Source organism: Culex pipiens, chromosome 1 (genome assembly GCF_016801865.2).
Source record: "Culex pipiens pallens isolate TS chromosome 1, TS_CPP_V2, whole genome shotgun sequence".
In the NCBI taxonomy this organism is placed as follows: domain Eukaryota; kingdom Metazoa; phylum Arthropoda; class Insecta; order Diptera; family Culicidae; genus Culex; species Culex pipiens.
The window spans coordinates 10,685,050-10,709,615 of NC_068937.1; the positions used below are offsets into that span (position 1 = coordinate 10,685,050).

Sequence of the window (24,566 nt, forward strand, 5' to 3'; positions counted from 1 at the left end):
AATGTGGTACAATATCTGTCTTCTAAATCCAGCAACAAGCCACCACCAAGACTACTACGAAGGTGTGCGCTCGTCGACCTTCTTTCCGCTTGTTGAACAAAACCCAGGCTATTAAGCGAGAAAAGAGGAAAAATAAGCAAATGTTTACTCCGCGCGGTTTCTCTCGAACAAGTGGATGTGTTTACTTGGACTTGATTTCTGGCCGAGTGCGATTATTGCCTAATAATCCAGTCGAGCACTGGGTGAACCCCGCTGGTAAATGTTGGTTTATGGTAATCTTGCTTTTGGCGGAAAAACGAGTTGGGTTGGGTTTGTGCAACCTTGTTATCAAAAAAATCCTGGCAAAAAATTAGGTAAACATCTTAACCTAATTTAAAAGAGATTTGGGTAACTTTCGGGCAGCGTGCAACTGTCAAATTTGATGATCGAAACGTAATTGGATTCGCATAACCTAGCGCCTTAGTTGTTTAAAGGTCTACTTTAAACAAAGCTTCCCAAATTTGAGTTCAATTTACTCACTTTATATAATAAGCATGTTTGTCATGTTTGTCATTTTTGTCATTTTGTCATTTTTGACGTTTTGACATTTTTGAAGTTTTTGACGTTTTGACATTTTTGAAATTTTTGACATTTTTAATATTTTTAATATTTTTTTTCATATTTTTAATATTTTTAATATTTTTGTCATTTTTGACATTTTTGACTTTTTTACATTTTTGACATTTTCGACATTTTTGACATTTTTGTCATTTTTGTCATTTTTGTCATTTTTGTCATTTTTGTCATTTTTGTCATTTTTGTCATTTTTGTCATTTTTGTCATTTTTGTCATTTTTGTAATTTTTGTCATTTTTGTAATTTTTGTCATTTTTTGTGGTAAGATTACGCCTCAAGTCCTTTCTTGTCAATATTAATGATTACAGTACATCCAAGGGGCTGGAAACTCTAATATTACTTAGGAATACTGAGTATACTAACGATATTCCAGTATACTTGTTAATATACTAACCGAAGAGCAATAAACTGTTAGTATATTGAGATACTCTTCGTATATTGGTAAGTATACTGGCGAGATGTAAAAGAAATAATAAGTATACTAACATATATTTTGATATACTGGTTGACAAAATAATTCTAGCTCTAAGAGTTTCCAACCCCTTGAGTACATCCGAGTTAACCCGAAAATGTATAGCAAAAATTAAAGCGGCCAGGCCTACTGCGTTGCATTAACCGCAGAGACAGATTCTGTGAACGGATCACATTTCACAGAATCATCAGGGGAGGAAGGATGCGTGGACATACCGTACCAAACGCTCCGAATCAGTTGTGGTGTGGTGTGTTAGTGTAAATTTGGCAGATAATAATATTTAGAGGCGGGGGGGGGGGGGTTGGGAGGGGGAGGAAATGAGGATAGGAGAAGGGGAAGGTGGGAAAGGGATAATATTGATATTTGATCAATAGAATATTATATAAAATAAGGGAAAAAAACTTCTATCAAATAATGATAGATAAAATGGATAGATCTCACCAAATCAAGATTCAGATTCAACGATCCATAATAAACCTCCTTCACAAGCAAAATTCCGATCCATCGGCTTGGTAGATTTCGTAGGGATTGGAACCCAGCATTCCAATTTCCTTGGAACAGCTTCCCGACGTCTTCAACGATATCCATACGAAAAGAAAGTAGAAATCCCTTCTAGAACAACACTCGGAAGACTTCACTCTTTCTGCAGAAATGCCAGTTCTTCGCTTTGGCAGCTTACACCTCACAAAGTTTTCCGCGGATGATGACATTACAACCAACTCAAAAAAAGGCAAAATACGGATCTAATATCTGGTGTCTAAATTTTCTAAAATTTTCCTAGAAGGTTAATTTTAAATTCGAAAAAAAACATGACGCAGCAAAAAAATTTCACGCCCGCACGCACCGATTACTACGATCAACCTTTGACATTTTTGACATTTTTGACGTTTTTGACATTTTTGACATTTTTGACATTTTTGACATTTTTGACATTTTTGACATTTTTGACATTTTTGACATTTTTGACATTTTTGACATTTTTGACATTTTTGACATTTTTGTCATTTTTGACATTTTTGACATTTTTGACATTTTTGACATTTTTGACATTTTTGACATTTTTGTCATTTTTGACATTTTTGACATTTTTGACATTTTTGTCATTTTTGACATTTTTGTCATTTTTGACATTTTTGACATTTTTGACATTTTTGACATTTTTGACATTTTTGACATTTTTGACATTTTTGACATTTTTGACATTTTTGACATTTTTGACATTTTTGACATTTTTGACATTTTTGACATTTTTGACATTTTTGACATTTTTGACATTTGTGTCATTTTTGACATTTTTGACATTTTTGACTTTTGTGACATATTTGACATTTTTGTATTTTTTGTCATTTTTGACATTTGTGTCATTTTTGACATTTTTGACATTTTTGACATTTTTGACTTTTGTGACATATTTGACATTTTTGACATTTTTGACATTTTTGACATTTTTGAAATTTTTGAATTTTTTGTCATTTTTGACATTTGTGTCATTTTTGACATTTTTGACATTTGTGACATATTTGACATTTTTGTATTTTTTGTCATTTTGTACATATTTGACATTTTAAACATTTTTGTATTTTTTGTCATTTTTCACATTTCTATTAAAAAATACATATTTGACACTTTTGACATTTTTGACATTATTGATCACTTTGATCATTTTGATCATTTTGATAATTTTGATCATTTTGATAATTTTGATCATTTTGATAATTTTGATCATTTTGATCATTTGGATCATTTGGATCATTTTGATCATTTTGATCATTTTGATCATTTTGATCATTTTGATCATTTTGATCATTTTGATCATTTTGATCATTTTGATCATTTTGATCATTTTGATCATTTTGATCATTTTGATCATTTTGATCTTTTTGATCATTTTGATCATTTTGATCATTTTGATCATTTTGATCATTTTGATCATTTTGATCATTTTGATCATTTTGATCATTTTGATCATTTTGATCATTTTGATCATTTTGATCATTTTGATCATTTTGATCATTTTGATCATTTTGATCATTTTGATCATTTTGATCATTTTGATCATTTTGATCATTTTGATCATTTTGATCATTTTGATCATTTTGATCATTTTGATCATTTTGATCATTTTGATCATTTTGATCATTTTGATCATTTTGATCATTTTGATCATTTTGATCATTTTGATCATTTTGATCATTTTGATCATTTTGATCATTTTGATCATTTTGATCATTTTGATCATTTTGATCAGTTTGATCATTTTGGTCATTTTGGTCATTTTGGTCATTTTGTGTAGTTTTGGTCTTTTGGTCTTGAGTCTTGAGTATTTAATGTTGAAACTTGAGTCATGTTTCTTGGTATCGAGATGAATAAACCTGTTACTTAAAAAGTGGGCGATTTATTTCGTCGAAAACTTAACAAAAGATCAACATTTTCACCTCAACAATTCACCCAAATTTTATCAAGATCCTCCAATCTGCCCACCATTGTTAACGCCAACGTCACCGCAGGCCATCGTGTTTGAATGCTTTCTCATAAGTTCCCCGTCGTTCCGGAGGTGCGTCCAAAGTGGCCAAAAGTGCAAGTTGTGGTCACCATTAATAACCGTTTATGGAAAAAGATCAATGCAGATAACCAACTGCATTGTTGTGATTCAAGTGTACCAAACAAACATGGATGCTGTCAAAGTACACGCTTATTTTGAAAACTTGTTTATAGTCGACGAACTCAAATGTCAACAATACACGATTGTTGGTAACTAGTCAAAAATAATTACAATTTAACCGAAAAATATGAAAGTGAAATTTTACACAATTTTGTGTACATTGACGTTTCTTCAAATTTAGTTAAATTTTATTCAGTTTTCAGGAGTTTCAGTAATCGTGCACTTTTGACATTTCGCCACCTCTTGAACCTTCAACCACGTTGCTCCTCACGGAAGCGACCTCTTCTCAGCCTCTCCTAACCGGGGCCGCACCCTCTTCATCAATAGAGGTTAAGTCTGAGGACTGAAGAGGTCTCTCAAAGCCAACTTGTAGGTGCTAGATTATTAATTGATCTTCGCTCGCAACGCTTTAGCGGACGCTTCCAAGTGCCGGAAAAAGGTTCGTCGTCTTCGCAGGGGTGTGTTGTTACGACATCGGACGGACCGTCCGTCGTCGTCGTCTTGGTCTACCCAGGAAAGTGAAAGATTATTGGGGATCGACGGTGAGAAGCGTCGACTTAGGGTTTTGCGCGCGCGGTTAAAATGTATGACGAAATCTTGAAGTTGGACGCGGTTGATTAACGAGAGAGAGAGGCGGCTTTTTGAGTTATCTTCAGGCGTTTTTTTTTTGTTGGGGTCTTGCACTTTTTTCGACGAGGGGGTCTTTCCCTGCGGTCACACCGTGTGTCAATATGGCGTGATTTGGACGGAGTCCATGCTGGCCGCCGGTGGTGGTCGGTGAATGGGTTGGAATTTGATTAATTTGTTGTAAATCGCTGTCGGATTACATCACTTTCTAGGGGGGATGGAGATGTTTAAGTGTTTGATGAGATTTAATGACCTGAAGACAAGCGGTTAATTGGAGAATTTTGATTAAATTCATTCAAATCTGACAGATGAAAGTTTGGAGTCAAAATTTGTCAAAACCAAACTCACTAATGAATGAGTAGAAATTGTTCATTAATTTCTTAGTAAAATTCACCCAAATCGAATTGCCTGCAAACATTAAAAACAAAATTTAGTCTAAATTAAAATTAGTTTTGACTTATATTTTATTTAGCGTGTATTTGTTGACAATGATTTAACGAAATCTAAATTTACTCAGATTTTGACAAAACCAAAATTACCCAATTATGAGTAAGAGAAACAATTTACTGATTTGTGTGCATTTCACCCCATTTTCATTTAATTGTGACGAAAATTTACCCTAATTTGGCAATCTACTCAGAAATGAGTAAGTAAACAAGTGTCAGATTTGAGTGGATTTTACTCGATTTTTATTCTGAGACAAATTCATTCAAGTTTGACTTTTGCTCAACTCACTCATTTTTAAGTAGCTTTTGTTTTGACGAATGTTGAGGGAAATTTATCAAAATTGGCAATTATCTGAAGGAGCCATTAGACTATGGCAAACAAACAAACCAACTCACCAACAAACAAACAAATTGACAGTTTGGCAGTTTGCATACATTCGGCTTTGTTTACGAGTTAAAGTTTAAACTAATACTTGCTTTACTTTTTTTTACAGTTTCCGTACAATTTCAACACGATTTTTTTCTCATGGAATTTCTCATTAATTCAACGTTTTAACGAATTTGGAGGGAAATTACCCTAAATTGGAAATTGTCTGACTTACTCTTTTTTGAGTAGTTGAAAAAACGACTTTTCCTAGATCAAAATTAATTAAAAATTAGTGAGTGAGATTATTCTAAGTTTTGAGTGGATTGTACTCAATTTCTATTCTGAGCGAAATTTACTCCAATTTTAAACTTGCTGTACTTATTTTTGAGTAGTTTCTAATTTCTAATTTCTGAGTAGCTTTTTGTACAGAAAAAACAGCTTTTCTCGGAAATCTTAACTATTCATGAATAAGTAAGTAATTGAGACATATGTCAGATTTAAGCCGATTTATTTTGATTTTTATTCTGAGAAAAAATTTGTTCTATACTTGCCTGACTTACTTATCGTTGAGTAGTTTCTATTTTGACGAATTGATTTATATATTTTTACGGTTTTGTTTGACGACCGCTTTTTTTATTTTGAAACTAATTTACAGCAATTTTTTAAGCAAAAGCATTTTTATGTAGTGTTTTTACAATTCCAGCTCGATTTTTATTATCAGGGAAATTCACTTTCATTTGACGTTTTAACGAATTCGGAAGGAAACTTACCAAATTTTGGATATTGTCAGACTTGCTCATTTTTGGGTAGTTTTATTTTTACAAAAAACAGCTTTTACTAAGATCAAAATTATTCAAAATTAGTAAGTGAGACAAACGTCAGATTTGAGTGGACTGTACTAAATTTCTACCCTGAGAGAAATTTACTCCAATTTGAAACTTGCTCGAGTTACTTAGTTTTGAGTAGTTTCAGACTGACATATAACTGAGTAGTTTTTTGTAAACAAAAAATAAGATGTTTAGTATTTTTTTGTTCACAAAAATAGCTTTAGATTAGATCAAAATAATTCAGAAATTAGTGAGTGAGACCATTGTCAAAATTGAGTTGGTTGTTCTCAATTTCTATGCTGAGAGAAATTTACTCCAATTTAGCATGTTTTAGACTTACTTATTTTTGAGTAGTTTCTGACTAACTTATTTCTGAGTTGCTTTTTGTACACAAAAAAAACGGCTTTTCTCCAAAATCTAAACTGCCCATAAATGAATTTGTGAGACAAATGTCAGATTTGAGTGGATTTATTTTGATTTTTATTCGGAGAAAAAATCACTCCAGTTTTACACTTGCTTGACTTACTCATTTTTAAGTAGTTTCTGATTTGACGAATTTTGAGGGATATTTACCCAAATAAGGCAATTGTTTTACTAACTATTTTTTTTGAGTAGTACCATTAAAAAAAAAAACAGTTTATTCCAAATTTGAAATTAGCCAATTCTGAGAGAAATTTGCTTTGTATAAACTTTGAGGAAATTTTACCTTAATTTAGCAATTGACTGACCTAAATCTAAACTGCCCAGAAATGAATTTGTCTAAATGTCAGATTTGAGTGGATTTATTTTGATTTTTATTCTGAGAAAAATCACTCCAGTTTTACACTTGCTTGACTTACTCATTTTTAAGTAGTTTCTGATTTGGCGAATTTTGAGGGGCAATTTCTTACCAACTATTTTTTTTTTTTTGTGGTACTATTACAAAAAAACAGTGTATTCCAAATTTGAAATTAGTGGGAAATGGGCAATTCTGAGAGAAATTTGCTTTGAATGAACTTTGAGGAAATTTTACCTTAATTTAGCAATTGACTGACCTTTCTGAGTAGTTTTTGTACTTTTTCCAAAATCGACGTTACTAAGAAATGAGTATTTCTGAGTAGTTTTTGTACAAAATATATAAAAAAAATGTCAAGATCGAAATTACTCAGAAGTATATCATTCTGAGAGACATTTGTCTGACTTATGCATTTCTGAGTAGTTTTTGCAATGCAAAAATAGTATTTTTGAAAATTTAAATTACCCAGCAGTGAGTAATTGCATGACTTACTCAATTTTAAGTAGTTTCTATTTTGACGAATTTTGAGGTATATTTACCCAACTATGGCAACTATCTGACTTACATTTGACTGAGTAGTTTTTGTACTAATATTTAAAAAAACACACAGCCTACATTACTCAGAAATAAGTAGTTCTGAGAAAAATTAGATCAAAGCGAATTTCGAGGAAATTTTACCTCAATTTGGTAACTGTCTGACTTACGCATTTTTGAGTAGTTTTTGTACAAAAATAGATTTTTTTTAAAGTTGATTTTACCCAGAAGTGAGTAATTCTGAGAGAAATTCGCACCTATTTAACACTTGCATGATTTACCCATTTTTGAGTAGTTTTTGTTTTGACGAAATTTGAGATTGCCTCATACCATTGATTAAATTTAATTGAGTTGCAAGCAATCAATATTTCGCCAAATTTTCCACATGACTCGTCACATTCCAAAGCAAACAACCGAGCAATTTTCCCAACACATTTCACACACATTTTTTGCATCACATTTGCATTCTCTTGACAACCAGAGCAGAACTCGCCAAAGTAAACAAACAAAAAAGTTCTTCCAACTCACTTTAGCGCGCGCGCGCTGCGCACCTGCAATTTGCGCTAAAACCACTTTCTAAATCTCCCTCCTTCGCGACGGTGGTCGACCGATCCATCAAAGCGACCGCGCGACTTGACCAACTCAAAAATTGACCGTCTGTCCATTAGTCGTCCAACTGTCAATTTACACAGTCTGTCAAATTACAGACTCGCGCGCGATCGCGCGCTCTTCTTCTCGGTGGACTACTTTGATTCCGACCCCGAAAAAGTCAGTCACCTTTTGTTTGTTTCCTCTTTCTTGCTTTGCTTTTTAAAATAAAACAGCTGTTTGATCTAATATTCGCTCAAAATTTTCCATATGAGCTCATCGCGCTTCATTGCTTGATTATTAACTAATTTGTTTTTCTTCTCTCTACTTTTCTACTCATTTCAGACTCCAAACCACGAATTTCTTCGCAAGATGTTTTTGACCCCGCCCGGCGCAGCAAGCTCTGGTTTTGACTGATCCCCATATGCGTGTTGTTGTAAAGAGGAAAAATTAGATCTGGAAAAAGCGCAGCTTTTTCAGGTCGTCTCGGAAGCGAGGAAGTGTTGTTTTTTTTTCGGAAATTTTGGAAGAAAAAAAAAATCAGTGCTAGCGGGAATTTGCCTCCGGAAGAGAAAAAAAAAGTAAGCAAATGTGAGCCTTTTCGTTTGAGAGTGTAAGTGATCACGCGTGTGTGCGGTTGAGATTTTTTGGAATTTTGGTCCAGAACTGATGAGGAGGAAGAGCTTCGACGGATGAAAAATAAACCGGTGGAAGGGGTGAAGAAGAGATGCTGCTTGCTGGCCGGTGGTGCCGCTGACTTTTATGCCACTTTGGTAACGGTAAGTTTACTGGTTGATGATCTGGCCTCACATATGTGTGTGTGGATTGGGGGGATTATGTATGTTAAGTGTGTTTGAAAAGTGGCATATGTAGAGGAGTGCTCGACACCTTTGTTAATCATCACCTTGAACCGAGAGGGTTGAGCTTACGAAAGTGGGGAGGAAACGGGAATCAGCGTGTAGCAGACAGGGAGGACGGAAGGTAGTTCGCGGAAGGAGAGAATTGGTGTGATTCTGGAGCGGCTCCGAAATGGAACCTTCTACATCTGGCGACGAGGACAACAGGATGGAGTGAAAGTGACCAAATCTAGCGGAATTAGTGGACGGATTTGCAGTGAATGGAACCGACGGGTTCTCGTTTTGCTGTTTGGTGGATTTCGGTGCCCAACGGGGCGTAGCGCTGCCATGTTTTCCATTGTGTTCTACGATTAGCAGGCGTAGAAAACTGTTATACAAGCTTGGAATTTGACGTGGGATTACTTCACGAATTCTGAGGAATTTGACGTGGGATTACATTACAATTTTTTTTTTTGAAAAGTTGTATGTTCAATTAAGGAATTTCTGAGGACTACAGAATTTTTGCAACTTTGAGAAATTAGCGCATTTTCTGAGGAATTTGCTCAATACTCTGAGGAGTGGTTGTATGTTCAAAACAAATTGAGATTTGTTGTTACGGAACTCTGAGGAGTTTTCGCATTTTCTATGCACTTTGATAAATACTCTGAGGAGTGATTTTTCGTTCAAAACAAATTGAGATTTGTTGTTACGGAACTCTGAGGAGTTTGCGTATTTTCTAAGGATTTGATTAATACTCTGAGGAGTATTTGTACGTTCAAGACAAATTGAGGTTTGTTGTTACGGAACTTTGAGGAGTTTTCGCATTTTCTATGCACTTTGATAAATACTCTGAGGAGTGATTTTTCGTTCAAAACAAATTGAGATTTGTTGTTACGGAACTCTGAGGAGTTTGCGTATTTTCTAAGGATTTGATTAATACTCTGAGGAGTATTTGTACGTTCAAGACAAATTGAGATTTGTTGTTACGGAACTCTGAGGAGTTTGCGTATTTTCTAAGGATTTGATCTATACTCTGAGGAGTATTTGTACGTTCAAGACAAATTGAGATTTGTTTTTAAGGAATTCTGAGAAGTTTACGCATTTTCTAAGGATTTTTATTAATACTCTGAGGAGTATGTGTACATTAAATACAAATCGAGATTTGTTATGAAACTCTGAGGAACAAAACAAACTGAGGTTTTCTTCTACGAAATTCTGAGTAGTTAGCACATAAGCTGATGAGTTTACTAATCGATATTTTTGGTTGAAGATACTTAAGTGTTTAGTTTAGGTTGACTATTCTCATTTCTCCACGCTGTTCTGGAGCGAGCAGCATTTGTGAGGACAGCAAAAAAAAAAAAAAAAATGAATATATATTCATTGGATTTGTGACACCCAACGAGACTATCAACGAAGGAAAGCAAAATTCTTGCATTTCGGTAGCAAACAGCTGCAGATGGATTCACGATTTTTCCCTGTTAACCAACTGTTAACTTTGCAACACAGATTCTGCATTTGAGCGAGTTTGATTGAAATGAAATAGTGACTGTTTTTGTCTTGGTGATCAAATAGCAGAAAATAGCGGCGGTTTTAGAAAAGTTAAAGTCTGGTGTGCGAGTCAGATAAGCGATTTTTTGTCGTGAAAGAGGTCGGAGAGCACAGTGAAATATGAATGGGCAGAAAGAAAAAAAAAAACTTGGGAGGAGGTCCGACATAACCTAAAAGGTGTAATGTGATTTCGGTATGAGAATTAAATAAATACCACAAGCTGCACGGTTTGGATTGCTGGTTGCTGGTAGACGCCAGAATGAATGCTGCCGTGATTGATATTCCACTTGCAACGTAAAAAGGCAGTAGCGTGTAGGTACATGTACATGATCGATAAGATAGATAACTGATTTGTTGTTCATTGCATAGCTAAGCAGTTCCCCGTTCAATAAGATACAGTAGACTAAAATTCTATTTGTGGAAATCCACCTCTTAAGAATCATAATTAAAATGAGGACGTCGTTGACGGATCATATTTTCGACGCAAATTGGGCGTGAAGATTGTAACCTTCGCAGTTTCGATATTACGTGTCTTATCAACTAAATAAACTTTGGGGGGGATGTAGAGGAGTGCTCGACACCTTTGTTAATCATCACCTTGAACCGAGAGGGTTGAGCTTACGAAAGTGGGGAGGAAACGGGAATCAGCGTGTAGCAGACAGGGAGGACGGAAGGTAGTTCGCGGAAGGAGAGAATTGGTGTGATTCTGGAGCGGCTCCGAAATGGAACCTTCTACAGCATATATATTTTCGAATTTTGGTTTATGAGCAGGTCAAATTGGGTTTCTCATGATTTATGATTGCCTTTGAAATCGATAAAGTGCTTATAGGCATGAAACATAGTTTATAATTAAAATTCTATTAAACTTTAATCATAGCCAGTACCACTTTGTTCCCTATTATTTAAAAAAAATCAAGCTTAAAAATAATGAAAATTAAACAAAAAATAAAAAACATCAAAACTGACTTTTGCCCTGCTGACTCATTCTTTGTTTAATCATGTTGTAACAAAATCAAAGTAATTTTGCATATGATATTTTTGATTACATTTTTTACTAAACCAAAAAAACCTTTAAAAAATCATAGCCTAGACCAGAGCATTTTTTTTTTTTGCAAAAGAATTCAATTTATGCAAAATTGCGTTTAAAACAAATTACTCAAATTTCATCAAATAATGTTTTTGGAAAAATGAGTTTTGCTAACATGTGTCAAAAAATGAGTAGATTTAACTCAAATCTGGGTTATTTTTAAATCATCAATAAAAATAGATCTAACTCAGCATTATCTACATTCCGAGTAGCACTTACCCTAATTTGTCATTTTGCCTCTAAACTCCTTTTTGCGTAACAAACTTGTTAAACGATAATGTTATCGTTCGGCGAATACTACAACGTCAGGAGTGAGCAGGATACACTCCATTTTTACATTTAACAAAATCATGTCAGTCCCTTTTCAAAAAATCGCAAATCAAAATATTGCAAACTACCGAAATTTTAGAATTTAAAAATACAATATTTTGAGGGAAATTTACTTAAATTTGACAGTCATTTGTGACAGTCATTTGTGAGCAATTTTTGGTACAAAATTGAAACTACCCCCAAATTTTAGATTTGAGTGTATTTCACTCGATATTTATTCTGAGAGATGTTCATTCTGATTTGACTCCTGCTTTTTTTACCCAAATTTGGCAATTTTCTGAGTAGTTTTTGTTAAAAAAACAGCTTTTTACCAAATCAAAATCACTTTAAAAATTTAAATTCTGAAAAAATACCTTAAAATTGACACTTGCTTGACTCACTAATTTTTGAGTAGTTTTAAAGCAATTTGATGCAAAATAGTTTGACTTACTAATTTCTGAGTAGTTTTAATTCAAAGTACAGGGTTTTTTTTCACAATCGATATTATCCAAAAAAGAGTTATTCTGAAAGAAATTTACTCCAATTCGACACTTGTTTGACTTACTCATTCTTGAATAGTTTCGTTTTGACGAATTTTGATCGAAATATCACACAATTTTGATATATTTTGTTTACACAAACTTAGTTCATTTTAAACATTTCAATTCAATTTCTTATGATACAAATATAAATACAAAAAATCGAATAATAAAACATTACAAACTATGGAATGTTAAGAAATTAAAAAAAAAAACAACATTTTATGAAAATAACTACATTTTACAATTAAAGCTGTTAGTCAGAATGAATTAAAAATTTGGCCTTATCTGATTTGATAGCATTCTTCAAATTTTAAACATAAACACAATACAAAAAAAAATTTCTGGAGTATCGTTTTTTTCTAGATTTATAATTTTGTATTGATTGATTGTTTCCATTTCCATTGAAAACTTCCAAATAGTAGTTGGAAAAAATCATGTTTTGTAACGAGTTCCATTTTTTTTGCAATTCCGAAAAACGCCCTTTGAGTGAAATTATAAGTCAAAAGTTCATGTATTTTGTCAATTGACCGTAAAAAAATGACGAAACAATTGCTGAAAAGTTCCACTTTTCATTAGTTTTCCATGGGCATGTTAATATTTGAATGATTTTTTATTACTAAATTCTGAATTCCCAAAACACGTATTTTTCAATTTCGATTTTTTAAGGAAACTAAAAAGTCGTTTTTTCACTAGGTATTAGGATGCTGCATAATCTAGTATCGATTTTTTGAAAAAAATCTTTTTCTTGAAAAAAAAACCGAAAATAATGTAAAAATAAATTGCATATAAACATTTTTGAATAAAAAATCAAATTTGCAATCTAAAATGAATTTAAACATTTTTCATACATTGTACTGTTTTTTTAAAAGATGATCATTTTTAGGTTTGCAATAATTACTACACAGCAAAAAATCCGATGGTAAAATCGCATGCCAAAGCATGCACATCATCTTCGTCAAAATAAACACTTAATATTACACGCTGCATGTACAATTTTTGCAAACACAAAAAAAAATTGCAAACGATGGGATTCAAACCCAGCACCATCAGTAAGGACTGGCGCCTAAGCCCACTCGGCCATCAGACCGATGAAAAGCTGTAAGGATAAACGCATATATGAGCTTGACATTTCGGTCAAGTAGGTTTCCCATACTGATGGGCTACATATTTCAGGGTGTAATATTACACAGAATTTCATAAAAAAATGCAATATTTATTTAACACCCAGGCCTTTTACACGCAGCTGGATTACTACTTTTTTAGCTGTGTATTGATAACTATTGATTTGATTTTCAATGTTAATAAATGAAAATTTTGTGAAATAATTAATAATCATTAAAAATAATTTGGAATTTAAAAATCTTACCAAATATCTTAAAATGTTCTAAATTAATGTTTCAAGGCCATTCCTTATTTTTAAAGAGAAGAAAATTTTATTTTTTCAGCAATGAAAATCTAAGCAAAAGTTTCCGAGACATCACCAGTTGGAAAATGAGAGCTAATTAGATAACAGTAAGGAAAAACTAATTTTTCACTAAATTTTAGCTTCAAAAGGCTATATCTCACCAAACAGCGGTCTGATCAACGAAGCAAAAAAGAAAACATTAGGAAATTTCCCAGATTTTCAAAAAATGTTAGCTTTTCCATCATGAACTTTGATCGGAAAAATCACATTGAAATGCCTGTAACTTGAAAACGGGGCACTTTATTCAAACAAAATTGCGTCATTTTTGATTGAAAATTTAATTTAGCATCTTTAAAACATTTCTGAAATGATTAAAAATATTTTGAATTAAAAAAACATTTTTTTTTCAACAAATTATATCGTTGGTATCAGATTTTACAACATCCTAAACTCCAGGGCAAAAGTTGCGGTTTTATTCCCAAAAACATAAAAACAAAACGAATTTTGGGAATGCATCTTTGAGTGGTAAAATGTCAAATAAAAAATTCAGATTTTTTGCGTGTACTTGACACAATCCAAAGTCATCAAATCGATCAGAAAATCCCTTCTCAAAATATAGATTTTTTAATATTTACATTCTTATTTTGTATGAACTCGCTACATTTGATTAAAAAAACTACCTAATATTAAAATTTCGAACAAATTTCGAAATTTTAGAGATTACTCCACATAAAAAAAAATCCGGAAAGAAGGGAAATTTTATTCAAAAAAAATTAAGAACGAAAAACTATAAACATGTCAAAATGATATTGCAAAAACAAACAAACATTCTGTCATCGCTGACATCACAACGCAAACCCGTTGTCAGACAAACGTTAACAACAACAACAACAATCCCGGCATGGCCTGCTGCTATTACAGGTCGCACAAACAGGATCATGTTGCAATCGCGCGCGTTGTGCCAACCCGATAAGGGCATCTCCACCGCCGCCGCCCCTCAATCCGGCTCCAACTTTTTTTCCCCATCGGCAGCGCAATCACTCTGCCCCGTTCGGTAATACTAGAGTTCTTGTTTTTGCTCGTTTTCTACTAAAGTTGAGCATTTCGCTGCCTTTTCTATTTTTACACACGCGTTACACTCCATCGCGCGCACCGCTGGCTCAATTTCGGATCCAAACAACTTTCTTCACTTTTTCAGTGGTGAAGTGAGTAGCCAAAAGGGATCGATTACACTCAGAATTGAAATCGAGCACACACTCTTTCTCTCGCGATTTTTTTTCGTACCCCCGATCCAATCGCCGAGTCGAGCTCACTTGCATGTCAGTTGCCACTTTTTACATAACCTTACTTTTTGTTGTGTTATTGTTGCGTGATTTGGCGCGTTTAGGCTAGAAATTGCAACGCGCGCGCGCTCGGTATCGATCCCAGACCACTCGGTTGTAAAAGGAGTCCCTTTCGGCGGACCCCGACAATCAGTGGCAAACGAAAAATTTCATAAGTGAAAAAAAAGGCGAACATGAAATCTTGGGAAAACAAATGAGATGGCTCGAGGGGGCGGTTCGTCGCTTGCCGACGACTCAAATCACATGCGCTAGGATGCAAGGTTGAGTTGCGATCTTAATGGTATAGAGTTAGTTGCGAGTGTGTGCTTCGGGGGTCAATCAGCGATGACGAAACCGCCTGTTTGAGACATAGACAAAAATGGAGACATTTTTGACAGTTGCAAAGTTTCAAAAACATTTAGTTTAAAAGCAAAATTCTGAATGCATCACCACATGAAAAACCACTTAAAACTGAACATTCATCTGTTAAATGACACCATGAATTCCATGAGGAATTTTTACTCATTTTTTGAGTAAATTCGTTTATGAGAAATTTTGACTAGAAGCATAGTTTTGTCTGAATTTGATGAATTTTAATCAAATTTCAAAAAGATTATTTCAGATCAATGAATCAAAACAAAATTGACATTTTACGTTTCTTCGCGCGGTACTTATTTGCCATATTTTTTGATGAAAAAAAAATATGAAAAAATGGGTTTGCTCATTAGGGTGCGAGGTGCGAATGAAAATAACAAACGTATATTTAGGATTGCCTCATGAGGACGAATCTTAAACCGCAGAAGTGTTGAAATGCCGAGAAGTAGATCATGCTTGAAATTAAAAAAAATAAAATTTAAAATTTACAGCATTTTATAATATAATTCTAGGATTCTAAGATTCACAAAAAAATGCAATGCGAAAATAAAAAAAATAAACACAAAAAAAAACACCTAAAGTGTAAAAAATCCAAAATATAAATTGAAAAAGTCAAAAATTAAAAATATTTAAAATTTAGAAATTTAGAAAAAAATATCACAACAAATAGGATTTAAAGACTCACAAAAAAAATGCAATGATCAAATAAAACAAAATAAAATTATAAAAAAATCAACATCATAAATTAATTTTGAAAATTAAAAAGAAGTTAAGCAAAATATAATTTAAAGATTCCAAAATTCTAAAATTTCAAACTCACAAATAAGTTACAAAATCAATGTTCAAAAATAAAAAAAATCCTGAATTTCAAATTTAAAAAATACCAAAAGCTAAAAATAAAAATTAAAAACACTAAAACATCAGGTATGCAAGGCTTAAAAAAATACAGTTCGTAAAAATTTAGAATTTAAAAAAAATTATGGCACATATCCAAGGATTCTAAGATTCACTAAAAAACTTAAATAGAAAAATACAAAAACACTCAAAGAATACTCCTAAAAATCCAAAAGAAACGATAAAAAATACAATATTCAATTTTCATATTCCAAAATTCTACATTTCAAACTCAAAAATATAAAAAAGACTAAATTTTAAAACCCAAAAATCTACAATATAAAATTTGACGAATAAAAAATTCAAAAATTTAAAATGAAAAAAAAAATAAAATTTTTATAACACTGTTCTAGACTTCTAAAATTTACAAAAATATGCAATGCACAAATCCAAAAAAAATAAAAAAATAAAATAAAAACATCTGAAATACAGTAAAAAAAACTTAGAAAAATAAATTCAGCAAAATATAATTTAAAGATTCTAATTTATCTAATCTATCTATCTATCTAATCTAACACAAACACAGCCAGTCCGATGAAAGCATGCTGGAAAGTCTTGTGATTAGATCACGCCTCAAGCACTTTTCTTGTCAATATTAATAATTGTAGTACATCCGAGAACAGCCGAAAATGTTATACAAATATTAAAGCGGCCAGCCCTATTGCGTTGTGTTTACCGCAGAGAGGATTCTGTGAACGGATACCGTACCAAACGCTCCGGTGCAAAATATAATTTAAAGATTCCAAAACTATAAAATTCCTAACTCAAAAACAATTTTAAAAATCAATGTTCAAAAATAAAAAAATCCTGATTATCAAATTTTAAAAAAAAACACTTGAAGTCAGAAAATTAAAAGATCAAAAAATCAGTTGTGCAAGGATTAAAAAAATAAATACAGTTCATATAATTTTAGATTTAGATTAGATTAGATTAGACAGTTCATATAATTTTAGATTTTACAAAATTTTATGACACATATCCTAGGATTCTAATATTCACATAAAAACTGCAATGCAAAAATCCAAAAACATTTTGAAAAAACCTAACATGTAACAAAAAAACAAAAGCTGATAAGGAAAAAAATTAAAAAAATAACAAAATACAGTTTTTATATTCCAAAATTCTACATTCAAAACTCAATAATTTCAAAAAAAAAAAACATAATTAAAAAACTCAAAATCCAGAATTTAAAATTTAAATTTTTAAAATTTGGAAAAATTTCAAATAAAAAAATACAAAAAATATAACACTATTCTAGGATTATAAAATTAACAAAAAAATGCAATAAACAAATTAAAAAAAAGAATTTCAGAACATTTCAGTCTTTATTTTTTATATAAGGATTCTTGAGATTTTTTAAGGTTCCTTAAACATATGAAACAAAATAGCTTAAAGGAACTAAAAAAAAACTCTAAGCTTCATAATTGGAAATGCTTAGATTTTTAAATTTGTATTTTTCTGAACTTTATAGTTTTTGAAATCGAACATTTAATGTTTTGAAAACTTCTATATTTTGTTTTTCCCTCAAGAATCTCAAAAGAACGCCCCGTCCGAGCTCCGTACTTAGATTCTGAATTTTCATCTGTCAGATATGGATGTTTTTCTTTCAGAATTCAATGACTCATTTTTACTCGTTTCTGACCAAGTTTCCGGTTTTAAACTCCTTTCAGTCAGTTTTGGGTGAATTTAACTCACATTTCAATCACGCTTTTTCATTCATCACTGAGTAATTTCGTTTTTTTTTTCAAATTCTGGCTCTAAACTTCCATCAGTCAGATTTGGGTTGAATTCACTAAGAATTTTATGAGTATTTTTTCTTATTTTTGAGTATTTTCAGTTTTAAAGAATTCTTATTTTTAACCTTATCTGTCAGATTTGAAGAGCTTTATTCATCATAGTATAAATCATCTTTTTCCAAACTTTGATTTTATTAGATTTGGGTGTTGTTCAATTAGAATTCAATTTATTCATTTGTTAGGTCTTGATCAGTTCTTATTCCAAAGTATCATCAGTCAGATTTGGATGAATTTCACACAGAATTCGATAAGTCATTTTTGCTTATTTCTGAGTAAATTTAGTATTATAAATTTTGATTAAGAATAATTTTTTCTAATGATTTCTGATTTCAGTGATTTTTTATTCATTTTTATTCATTACTGAGTACGTTTGGTTTTGAAGAATTCTTATTCTGGACCGTATCTGTCAGATTTGAGTTATTTCACTATGTAATCAGCTATAGTAATTGCTGAGTTAATTCGTTAATTATTTTAGAATTTCATGGTTCTTCCAAACTTTCGTCAGCCACATTTGGATGAATTTCACTCAGAATTCAATGACTATTTTTTGCTTCTTTTAATTTTGATGATTTTTTTTCAAGATCATTGAATATTGTTTACTCATTCATGAGAGAATTAGATTTTGACAAACTCTGATTACAAACAGTTTTTGTTTGATTTGGGTGAAATTCACTCGGAAATTCGAGTAATTTTGACTTAAAGGAAAATTCAATTTTGGCAAATTTAGATTCCGAATTTACATCTGTCTGATTATGATGAATTTCGCTCAGAGTTCCTTAACAAGTACGGTTGCGATGAATTTAGACTCTGGACTTTCATCTGTCAGTTTAGGATGAATTTTACTCATAATTCAATTACCTATTTTTACTCATAACTGAGTAAGTCCGATTTTGACAAACTCTATTTCCAAATTTTCTGTCAGATTTGGATAAACTTCACTCAAAATTCAAAATGCCACTTAACTTATTCATGAATAAGTTCAATTTTGACCAAATGTTACTCAATATTGAATGACAGCATTACCAATCTGTCTCTTCTACACACTAACCAATTTCCCTTCAAGTTCCACTTGTCTGTGACCCAACGAGATAATGAAGGAGGCAACCGCTACCCAACAATTTGCAAAACCAAAATTGCCACAGCCGAAGAAGCGTCCAACGAATCCGGGACACTTGTCGTGACGGAACATCATCAAGAGAGGAGAAGGAGGAGCAGGTACGCGAGAGCGAACCCATTACGAGCTGTCATAAAACAAAGCAAAAAACTACTCGACGGGGTCTGCGTGCTCGCGCGGTAATGACGAAATTGACCCTTTTTGCGACCCTATGCGATGAGACACGATAATTTGGTAGGCCGTGCGTGTTTATGTAAACATGCGCGCAGCATTCTTGGACGAACTTGGGTTGTAATCACAGTAAACTGGATACGTCGCTTTTGGGTAAAATGTTGCGAGGGGTTGGACACTCGTGAAATTTAAAACAATAATATTGCAAAGTGTCATTGAACTGTCAAAACTGAAAGGTTGTTGACCCTTGAAGGCGCGAATAACACCAGCGGAATCGCAACAAAAATCCTAAAGAGGAAGCTCCTTCTATGATCAACAAACAAACCGGATTGACTAGGTGCATCGTTGCTTGAACTTGGCACGGCCGTCAACTACAAATGCTCAGAATTCCTCGCATTTCCCACCGCGCGCAATCGCTTCAGCAATTCATCACACACCATATTGGCACTCGTGAAGGTGAAATGTCAAACGCGACGACCCCCGCTAACCATGCAATTACGACACAGCCATTAGTTTGTAAACAATCCACGACCGTTCGCCTCTGCAGCCTCCTTCGATTGCACTTTCTTTTATGCAAACATGGTGCGCGCGCCTGCATGCGTCATCTGTCAAACTGTCAAACGCGCAACGCAACGCAACGCTTTCTTTTTCGGGGACGTAAATTTACGCCTTTTGTTCACACCACAGATCGCGCGGTAATTGGCGATAAGATCGTGTGTGTGTGTGAGGAAAGACGTGATTGAAATCATGACTTCGCCATAGCTCACCGCGCATGTTGACAGAGGTGTCAACTGGAGGTAAACAAAAACAGATTCACACACAGGTGCAAATTGTGCCTCAGTTGACAGTTGCGCGACGCGAGCGCCTCTGGCGCCCAAAACTCCCAGTTAAAACCGAAAGTAACCAGTTTCCCTCCCCTCTAATTCTTCACGTCAAGCTGTGACTCTCACTCTCCTCCAATTGTTCGATTTGAAACAAAAACATTGAAGAAGCCGCCGCCACTAAAACCTTCACGAAAAAGCCGGTTCGGTTCGCAGAAGAAAGTAAAATAATCGCCGACCTTTTTCCCCTCTTCCTTCCGTTGAGGCCTATTGTTCTCCCTTAGTTGAGCCACTCACCACCAGGCCGCGCCACCCGCTGTCATCGCGCCCGCGGTACTTTCTTAACGTCATTTCGGCCGCCATTGTTGTCGCCATGGAAACAAAACAAACGGCGATGAAATGGGCGAGATTCTGCGAGACTCTGAAAGGGAAAGGGCATCCGAAAGGGGGTTCGTTGAGACGAGGGGGGGCACTTACTTAGAGCTTAAGCCGGTTGTCGCTCGAGGGGAGGCACCATTTGTGTGAAGTATGTTAATTGCTTAATGCAGTGCTGAGTGCGACAATAGCGGGGGCCTACAATTGAATCTGGTTCCATCAGATAAGTAGCTGGCTCGTTTTGACGGGTTGGAAGAATGAGAAGTTGGTGGATTTGATGTTATGAAGGTTTTGAGTTTTTTTTCTTGATTTTTTTAAGTGAAATGAAGTTGGAATACAATACTGAAAACATGAGAAAAATATGATTAAAAAATTAGATTTCTAAACTAAAGAAGCAACTTTTATTGAGCCAAATTCACTTCACTCTGTATTTTTGTCTTTGCTGTCTTTTTTGTCCATTTTTTTATTTTTTTTATTTTTTTTTTTTTTGTAAATTTTGTAAATTTGGTAAATTTTGTAAATTTCGTAAATTTTGTAAATTTCGTAAATTTTGTAAATTTCGTAAATTTTGTCAATTTTGACAATTTTGACAATTTTGACAATTTTGACAATTTTGACAATTTTGACAATTTTGACAATTTTGACAATTTTGACAATTTTGACAATTTTGACAATTTTGACAATTTTGACAATTTTGACAATTTCAACAATTTTGCCAATTTTGCTAATTTTGACAATTTTAACAATTTTAACAATTTTGACAATTTTGACAATTTTGAAAATTTTGACAATTTTGACAATTTTAACAATTTTAACAATTTTGACAATTTTGACAATTTTGAAAATTTTGACAATTTTGACAATTTTGACAATTTTGACAATTTTGACAATTTTGACAATTTTGACAATTTTAACAATTTTGACAATTTTGACAATTTTGACAATTTTGACAATTTTGACAATCTTGACAATTTTGACAATTTTGACAATTTTAACAATTAGGACAATTTTGAAAATTTTAACAATTTTGACAATTTTGACAATGTTGACAATTTTGACAATTTTGACAATTTTGACGATTTTGACAATTTTGACAATTTGACAATTTTGACAAGTTTGCCAATTTCAACAATTTTGCCAATTTTGACATTTTTGACATTTTTGACATTTTTGACATTTCGACATTCTTGACAATTTTGACAATTTTGACAATTTTGACAATTTTGAAAATTTTGACAATTTTGACAATTTTGAAAATTTTGACAATTTTGACAATTTTGACAATTTTGACAATTTTGACAATTTTGACAATTTTGACAATTTTGACAATTTTGACAATTTTGACAATTTTGACAATTTTGACAAATTTGACAAATTTGACAAATTTGACAATTTTGACAATTTTGTCAATTTTGACAATTTTGACAATTTTGACAATTTTGACAATTTTGATAATTTTGATAATTTTGACAATTTTGACAATTTTGACAATTTTGACCATTTTGACCATTTTGACCATTTTGACCATTTTGACCATTTTGACCATTTTGAACATTTTGACCATTTTGACAATTTTGACAATTTTGACAATTTTGACAATTTTGACAATTTTGACAATTTTGACAATTTTGACAATTTTGACAATTTTGACAATTTTGACAATTTTGACAATTTTGACAATTTTGACAATTTTGACAATTTTTACAATTTTTACAATTTTTACAATTTTGACAATTTTGACAATTTTGACAATTTCGACAATTTTGACAATTTTGTCATGTTTGCCAATTTTGACAATTTTGACAATTTTTAAGATTTTGACAATTTTGACAATTTTGACAATTATGACAATTTCGACAATTTTGACAATTTCGACAATTTTGACAATTTTGACAATTTTGTCATGTTTGCCAATTTTGACAATTTTGACAATTTTGACAATTTTTAAGATTTTGACAATTTTGACAATTTTGACAATTATGACAATTTTGACAATTTTGACAATTTTGACAATTTTGACAATTTTGACAATTTTGAAAATTTTGACAATTTTGACAATTTTGACAATTTTGACAATTTTGACAATTTTGACAAATTTGACAATTTTGACAATTTTGACAATTTTGACAATTTTGACAATTTTGACAATTTTGACAATTTTGACAATTTTGACAATTTTGACAATTTTGACAATTTTGACAATTTTGACAATTTTGACAATTTTGACAATTTTGACAATTTTTACAATTTTTACAATTTTTACAATTTTTACAATTTTGACAATTTTGACAATTTTGACAATTTTGACAATTTTGACAATTTTGACAATTTCGACAATTTTGACAATTTCGACAATTTTGACAATTTTGACAATTTTGACAATTTTGTCATGTTTGCCAATTTTGACAATTTTTAAGATTTTGACAATTTTGACAATTTTGACAATTATGACAATTTTGACAATTTTGACAATTTTGACAATTTTGACATTTTTGACAATTTTGACAATTTTGACATTTTTGACATTTTTGACATTTTGACATTTTTGACATTTTTGACAATTTTGACAATTTTGACAATTTTGACATTTTTGACATTTTTGACATTTTGACATTTTTGACATTTTTGACATTTTTTTCAATTTTGACAATTTTGACAATTTTGACAATTTTTACAATTTTGACTATTTTGACAATTTTGAAAATTTTGACAATTTTGACAATTTTGAAAATTTTGACAATTTTGACAATTTTGACAATTTTGACAATTTTGACAATTTTGACAATTTTGACAATTTTGACAATTTTGACAATTTTGACAATTTTGACAATTTTGACAAATTTGACAAATTTGACAAATTTGACAATTTTGACAATTTTGTCAATTTTGACAATTTTGACAATTTTGACAATTTTGACAATTTTGATAATTTTGATAATTTTGACAATTTTGACAATTTTGACAATTTTGACCATTTTGACCATTTTGACCATTTTGACCATTTTGACCATTTTGAACATTTTGACCATTTTGACAATTTTGACAATTTTGACAATTTTGACAATTTTGACAATTTTGACAATTTTGACAATTTTGACAATTTTGACAATTTTGACAATTTTGACAATTTTGACAATTTTGACAATTTTTACAATTTTTACAATTTTTACAATTTTGACAATTTTGACAATTTTGACAATTTCGACAATTTTGACAATTTTGTCATGTTTGCCAATTTTGACAATTTTGACAATTTTTAAGATTTTGACAATTTTGACAATTTTGACAATTATGACAATTTCGACAATTTTGACAATTTCGACAATTTTGACAATTTTGACAATTTTGACAATTTTGTCATGTTTGCCAATTTTGACAATTTTGACAATTTTGACAATTTTTAAGATTTTGACAATTTTGACAATTTTGACAATTATGACAATTTTGACAATTTTGACAATTTTGACAATTTTGACAATTTTGACAATTTTGAAAATTTTGACAATTTTGAAAATTTTGACAATTTTGACAATTTTGACAATTTTGACAATTTTGACAATTTTGACAAATTTGACAATTTTGACAATTTTGACAATTTTGACAATTTTGACAATTTTGACAATTTTGACAATTTTGACAATTTTGACAATTTTGACAATTTTGACAATTTTGACAATTTTGACAATTTTGACAATTTTGACAATTTTGACAATTTTGACAATTTTTACAATTTTTACAATTTTTACAATTTTTACAATTTTGACAATTTTGACAATTTTGACAATTTTGACAATTTTGACAATTTTGACAATTTCGACAATTTTGACAATTTCGACAATTTTGACAATTTTGACAATTTTGACAATTTTGTCATGTTTGCCAATTTTGACAATTTTTAAGATTTTGACAATTTTGACAATTTTGACAATTATGACAATTTTGACAATTTTGACAATTTTGACAATTTTGACATTTTTGACAATTTTGACAATTTTGACATTTTTGACATTTTTGACATTTTGACATTTTTGACATTTTTGACAATTTTGACAATTTTGA

The 24,566-nt window shown here is 31.8% G+C and overlaps 2 protein-coding genes across 2 annotated transcripts in view; both read left to right on the forward strand.

The window, feature by feature from the left end:
• Positions 1-24,566, forward strand: part of LOC120430698 (uncharacterized) — a 131,810-nt gene that overhangs the window by 63,435 nt on the left and 43,809 nt on the right. The window contains exon 3 of the mRNA XM_039595812.2: positions 8,258-8,691. The gene's annotated coding sequence lies outside the window, so the exon portion shown is untranslated. The remainder of the gene's footprint in view (positions 1-8,257; positions 8,692-24,566) is intronic.
• The window catches only part of LOC120430718 (uncharacterized), a 39,499-nt gene that overhangs the window by 8,045 nt on the left and 6,888 nt on the right, over positions 1-24,566 (forward strand). The window lies entirely within an intron of this gene.